The following is a 6,920-nucleotide window of genomic DNA, read 5'->3' on the forward strand; positions in this document are numbered from 1 at the left end:
TTAAGAACAATGTATTCAAATACTGAACTGAGAACACTTGTTTAACTGCATTGTATTAATGTTTGAGAAGACCTGCATGGGAATTCCCAAAATACACAGTTGCCGTGTAGGCTTGTTGACGTATGTATTAAAGGCAAACTAGTTACATGTGGATATGCGAACTCGGCATGAACCCAAGATCAGTGATGTATTAGAGGAATATTAACCGGACATCGTGTTGGCAAATGGTATAAAAGAGCAATGATTTCTAATGTACAGCATCTCTCACTGAATACACCAAACCACGCTGGAGTTCGCTGTGTTGCACTGATTGCCGATAGCTATCTGATTTTGCTTTGTTCTTTGTAACTGATTCAGTATAAATTAAAGATCTTCGTATGTTCCTTTGTAACCCGTGTTCGGTGTATTTCCTTTTGGGGTACTCAGCCTCGATATTTTTGATTTCGTTTTCACATGTTCTCTGTTAAGAATCGAAATAGAGACAAAAGTCATTCCGTTACTGGCAAGTGGATCAAGTTACTTCCTAACCTAGATTCTGTCTCCTTGCTGCTAGCAAAAACAAATGGGTTCTTACAGTCATTTCTCACTATTTTCAGCCCATTTAACTCACGGGATCTCCCTAATTTGTTGGTGCACAAAATTATCACATTTCCCATTAACTCGGTATGATGCTAGGGCTGATACTTCATTCTCTGTTTTGCTGTAAATACTTCCCGCATAGCTGTTAATGCTTGCCGCTTAGCTGTTAATGCTTGCCGCTTAGCTGTAAATGCGTGCTGCTTAGCTGTAAATGCATCATTCTGCCTTGTTTCATCGTCTTTCTCCCCATCGTGTTGGACAATGGTCTTTTTCTTCTGTGCTTTGTCTTTATCCTGTTGAGACAAACTAAAATGTTTTGCTGCACATTATCTCCTCTTTACCCCACTACGTTTAATTTAGTCTATCCCTGTTTTTCTAGACTATGGCACCAATTCTTACTATGTGCCTTCATATTATATCATAAAACTGCATTGTATGCCTATTTTTAAAAAGAAAATCTATATATATATATATATATGTTTAAACTCTGCCCTTGTTGGTGTTCTGCCAACTATTGAAATGTATAAAAGGTTACCCACCTGTCATCTGATGTCTTCCATGTCATGCGTTTGTCTGAAGAGGCCATGCTTGCATCTATATGCTACTCTATTCACCTGATTGCACCTATCTTAAGAGGAAATGGCTACATAATTGACAACACAGTGTCTCTATCTGCCGCTTTTTTCTGTTACTCACCTGGGTCCTCTTATCTATAATAATGATCAATAGTGTGTCCACACCCTTATGGAGTGAACCATTACTTAACACTTTTTTTCTTTTCTCTTCTCTCTATTCACTCAACACTTACCTGTGTTATACTATACTGTCTCTTTCCCTATCAAGGCCATGCAGACCTTCCTCCTGTGTTCATGCAAGGTCCATGATTTTCATCTGTAAAATAACCAACATTGTTACAGACACTCAAAAAACTAAAATAGTATTTTACTTACCCTTGTATTTTCCTCTTGAATTGGTTCTGTACACATTATTCCTTTTCTGGCTAACCCAATTTTGGTCAACCATACATACCCCTTTTTGTTCTCCTTTTACTCCCTAATGCTTTTTTATTGCAATGCACAATTCTTTCAATGTTGGTCTGTAACCCTCATTGATGCTGTTTTTTGTTGTAAATTTTTGGATGTTTGCTTATTTTATGCTGTGTTTAATTTCCTATCCATTCATTCATTTCTTCATTCATTTTTCTCTTCCATTCATTTTTTTAATTTATTTATTTATTTACTTATTTAATTTTATTTCATCCAAATAACATCAATTTTTGAAACTGAGCTCTTTTTCTCCTATACTGTTTAAAACAAAATTATTTATTTTTGTCTTCTCCTAATTCATTTTTCTGGACCCATGCCAGAAGGCCCTAAATCTACCTAACGTTTTTGACACTCTCTCCAATCTCTTTTAATTCATACTGGATGATGCTACATTATTGTTATATATACTAAAATGTTTCCTATACTTTCTTTTTAATGTGTGATGTCCCTAAAGAAAGCACCACTTCATACTTTATTAAGCCCTATCTAGATATATCGCCATTCGTGACGTTACTTAACCTAAACCTTTTTATGAGAACCATTACTGTCCTTCACGATCCATTTTTATTATTCAATCCTTGATCATTTGCCATGTTTCCATACTGTATGGCTGTTTCTGATTTTATGGAGGTCATCTGTCCCCCATCTGTCCCTCCTCTGTATTCATAAATATCCGTGGTCTGAGACTGAATTCACCAAATACTCTCACCAATTTTCCACTAGGTCACACAGTTATCTATAATACTGTGTTTTTGCTACAATAATAAAAACCTTTGGTGTCTACCAGAAACGTCTCATCGGGATTTTGCCCCGTACATACCACTATGGATGCACCCACATTCAAATGGTGCATTCTCAAAACAAAACACCTATCCCTAATTCACTAAACAAAATCATCATGTTTAGATTTTGTCATCCAATCCTTTCCTCAAACACTGGCAGGTGCCTGTTACAAATATACCAAAAATGTGTCATAACACACTCTCCTACAGCGACTGCTAATTTCTCACTAGCGAAAAACCTAAATTTATAGTCTTCAATAAACATCCTCAACCTTCTAATATTCATTCACCACCTTTCTGTCTTTGCTATATGGACATACAGTCCAATGTCTACCACTAGAACAAACATTGTTCTCCCTTCCTCATATGAATCCTCCGCCCCATTTGAGGCCTAGTGCCACTAACAATTCTGAATGCATCAAGTCACTCTATGAGGCTGTCCTACTGTGGATACACGCAATCCGCTGTTTTTGTAAAATCATTTCTCCCTGTTAAACCCAATACCTGCATGTCACTGTTTATTTCGTGTTTGCACATTGCCGAGCCTGCATGTGGGCTCATCTACTTGCCATCTGCAGTAAATCTGTTTTGCACCTTTCCTAAGTTGCTGTACCTGCTGCACTCCCAGCGCTTATGTCTGATACAATGTCTGATCCTGGGCGAAACCCTTCCTTGACTTGTGAGCTATACACTAGGGGGTATGCTGTCCACTCCTTTTAAGAATTGTCCATTCTGCACAAATCCTTGGCTTGTACACATGCGTACAAAGTGCTCTGACATACCGCATGTCCCTTATACAGGAGGCCACCTAACTTGCCCCTCCTGCAGGCTCTGACTATTCTTCTGCGTGCTTTGAAACCGACTGGGTTACTCTGAAAAATGTCCTAGTTATTCTGGATGCCTCCATTTTAGAAGTTTCCCCTACCCTGTAGTATGAATCCATTATTACTTTAATCATACTGCCTTTGGTTCTTCACCTGCAGCATGCATGCTTGCTGCTTACTGTGAACCTCATTTGTCTCCACTAGTCAACATTGCTCCTTCAATGGCGTACAAGGATAAAGAAAAAAAAGAATTTCTGCACTGACTTTGCCTCTTCGCTTTTCCTAATATCGTCTTTCTTGCGATTCTTTTCTTTGCAAGAGTCTGCAATAGTGCGCAATGGTCAGCTAAATCTCCGACCATGGCTTCTTGAGCTGCTTCTATACAGGGTCTGGCACAATATATGATAGAACACAGGTATAGATTTTCCCCAAGCCTCGCGTGTCTCCAAAGCCCACTGCCCTTGGAAATTTTGAATATAAACAAGCGGGGCTTCCCCTTGCTACATCTTTTTCCTCGTTATAGCTCCCGTATCGGGCATGTCTGGATACAGTACTCTCAGCGCTTTCTAAACAGCCACTCTGTAATTATTGAACGGAAGCAGTGTTAAACCATGGTAACACTAGAATATCCTACCCTTGACCAATATGTCATCAGCCCTTTTCCTCAAGAATAGCGGGTAGAAGACCTTAAATGTCTCTAGTAGCTGCTGTGTCTCTTCCTATCGTTTTTTTTCTAGTTCATATATCCATTTCCTAGCGCCAGAATTATACTCATAAGTTTGCATCTTATTTTGCCCTTATTCATCTATAGTCAAATGTATATGCTATTGTCTAGCTCTTCTTTTCTATAAAAAGAAGCTGAAAATCTCAAACTTTCATTTATCTCCCACAGTCTGTCTGCACATCACGGGGACAATGGCTCAGCACCCTGTTTCTCTCAAAAGATTCTCCCCTTCTTGATCTGCCCTATTTTGTCCTCAGCTAATGTCACACTTGTCATTCTGGTCTTTATTTTAAAATGCCCTGTCCATAGACAAGGCTCCCGTGCTTGAGGCAAAACAAGCCTCTCACATTTTCAATCTGCATTGGTGCAAGCTGTTCATTCCAAAGCCTGTCAGTGATGCACTCACTAGTCTGTGATTTGTAACCTTCCCCATTACTCCTGAATATTTTCTCTGTTTAATCAGCTTTGACCTTCACAAGCTGTTGTGTAGAAAAGCCTGCTTAATTATTTGCCCGCAATACACGAGTGCCGTACCCCTAACTCTCTTTATCATGAGCCAATTTCAACTTTGACAAACATTTCCTCAAGACCGCCCAGTAATACATTCATTTCCTGCGAGTTCACCACTACCCCCGTTTTCCCAACCTGCTGTCTTATCTATTTCAAAACAGCCTGTTTGGTTATATCCAAAGTAAAATATAATTACTGTTCTTCATTCTTGCTTGCATACTGCAAGAATCTCAATATCTCAAAATATAAATACGAAAATGTACGTCCTTCCTAAGCTTTCCAAAAGGGACCAACTATTGTCTATATCAGCTACCAATTTAACTGAAAAATAAAACCATTCTGTGTACTCGTTAGTGTGTGCTTGTAAATGTGCATGCACATCCTTGAATGCACAGATCAATTACACTTCCGTTCTTTTGTATATGGGTCTGCATGTGTACGTGTGTGTGTTCTTTCTCATGTCAGTGCATCTTCATGGATGCCTGCATATGTTGATACAGCTTGCTATCATTTCCTTGAATGCTTTCATGCTTCTTTTTAAACTATATTTTAATATTTTTCCAAATGTGTCATGTTTAGCTCAAAAACCTTTTGTCAAATTATGTTTCTTCCCATATATTACTGTCATTTGTCATAACTTATTTACTGTGCTTGTTCTAAGTACCCTCTATTAGCACATTGGCCTGCCCTTTGCTGTATTTTACACACAAAAACACAATTTGAATCTCAGCTACACATGTGCTCTTGGTCACATTTTTCCCAATAGATTTCCAAATACACTCAAAGCTCGCAGACATAATATATATCACTGGGAACATCTCTCCCTCACTTGACACCTATCTTCTGTGCAAATTCATGATGAATGCTACTATTGTTGAACAATATTTCTCTGTTCTCAACTCCTAGCCATGGCGCAGAAGAAACCCCATTTCACTTAAACAAAATAAAATGCCTTATTCTCTTCTTATTTGCAAACATTATTTGCTACACATAAAACCCAAATATCCTATGGGTATTTATCAAAAATGCACCTAATCAAAAGGGCATTTATTGCCACCTTTTTTTTAAAAAAAATGACCACCACACTGCTCTCCCAATGAGATACAGTTTATGCAACAAGTGTTCAAACAATATAAGACTTCCATCATTGTTTCACCAGATAATTTAGTCAACCTCTTATACTTTAAAAAAAAAAAGCTTCTGCAGTTGTTTAAACACTGTCTCAGCATGGCTTTCAACTTCAACTAGCCACTTTTTCTTAATTTCCCAAAACATAAATGCTTTCACATATGTAATCATTAAAGAGTTACATTGCTCTGTTCTCAAACAGAGGCTTGCTTCTCGCTCATCTGTTAAATTAACCATCACTTAATGTCATGTCTTTCGCACACACAGTTCTGAACCACATTCCATTTAAAAGGCTGTTCTCTGCGAACATAGCTTATCTCATCTAACTGCGTAGGTTGTGAAACAAACACTATTCATTTCTTCTGTAGTGCATGGCTATCTTGGCACTCTGCCACCTACACACTTCTAAAATAAATCTCTTTTCTCTGCCCAAGAGTCCTGTAAATCCAGTGCAGTTCTGTACCGTACAAAGTTTGTTAGCTTCTTAAAGGTCTTCACTCCATAAGTACAAGAGATTAACCTTCTGTCTCCTTGCGTTTTTCTATTGCAGAGATTTTTCAAGGTGCCTAAGCATTTTTGGAAGACACAAATCATTCTTAAGAAAGCATACTTTCTCTGTCCTTTGTTTCTAACAAGCCAAATGCAAAACGTTATCATGTAAAGTTGTTTGGACAGCTCAGCTGGTCCATTTTTGGCAAATACAAGAATGAATTCCTTACTGGCTGGATTTTGGTTTTTATGAAGGTTGAAAGTGAACCATTTTTTTCAACTTGTTCTACTTTCTCCCTTTAAATATTTCATTTGCTATATTTTCAAACAACACACCTCTGTGCACTTTGTGCACTTTGATCCATAGCACATATGTATTTCATTTTTTTCTCCATAATTGGACCTTTAAGTTTTCTGGCTTGGTGCAAATTTTCCTTAACACTCAAAAATACATCCTCATCTTAAACTTAATAAAATGCATTCTCATATTTATTCAGTGTACATACATAAATACAGTGCACAACACAAAATTACATAAAACAAAACAGACAAACACACTCAGGTGGCCACATCTATTTTTCTCTACTGTCTTTTCTCTAAGACCAGTCTTACCCCCTAAAATACCCCATACAGAGTTTAAATCAACCTCTTTAGGTCTGTCTTCAACCAGACATGTTTTCTACTGCTTCCACTATGGGATTTTAGGTTAAAGTTTCTTCTGGTACATTCTTTAAAATGCAGGCCTGGGCGTATTCTTTTTATCGTGGCCTCTCTCACGATACCTCTTTCTTGATTGGCCACACTCAAGTCAAGTTCTCAATAATACAATTGCTTGGCC

This window comes from Ambystoma mexicanum, chromosome 1p, assembly GCF_040938575.1.
Source record: "Ambystoma mexicanum isolate Mex_15411 chromosome 1p, UKY_AmexF1_1, whole genome shotgun sequence".
NCBI lineage: Eukaryota > Metazoa > Chordata > Amphibia > Caudata > Ambystomatidae > Ambystoma > Ambystoma mexicanum.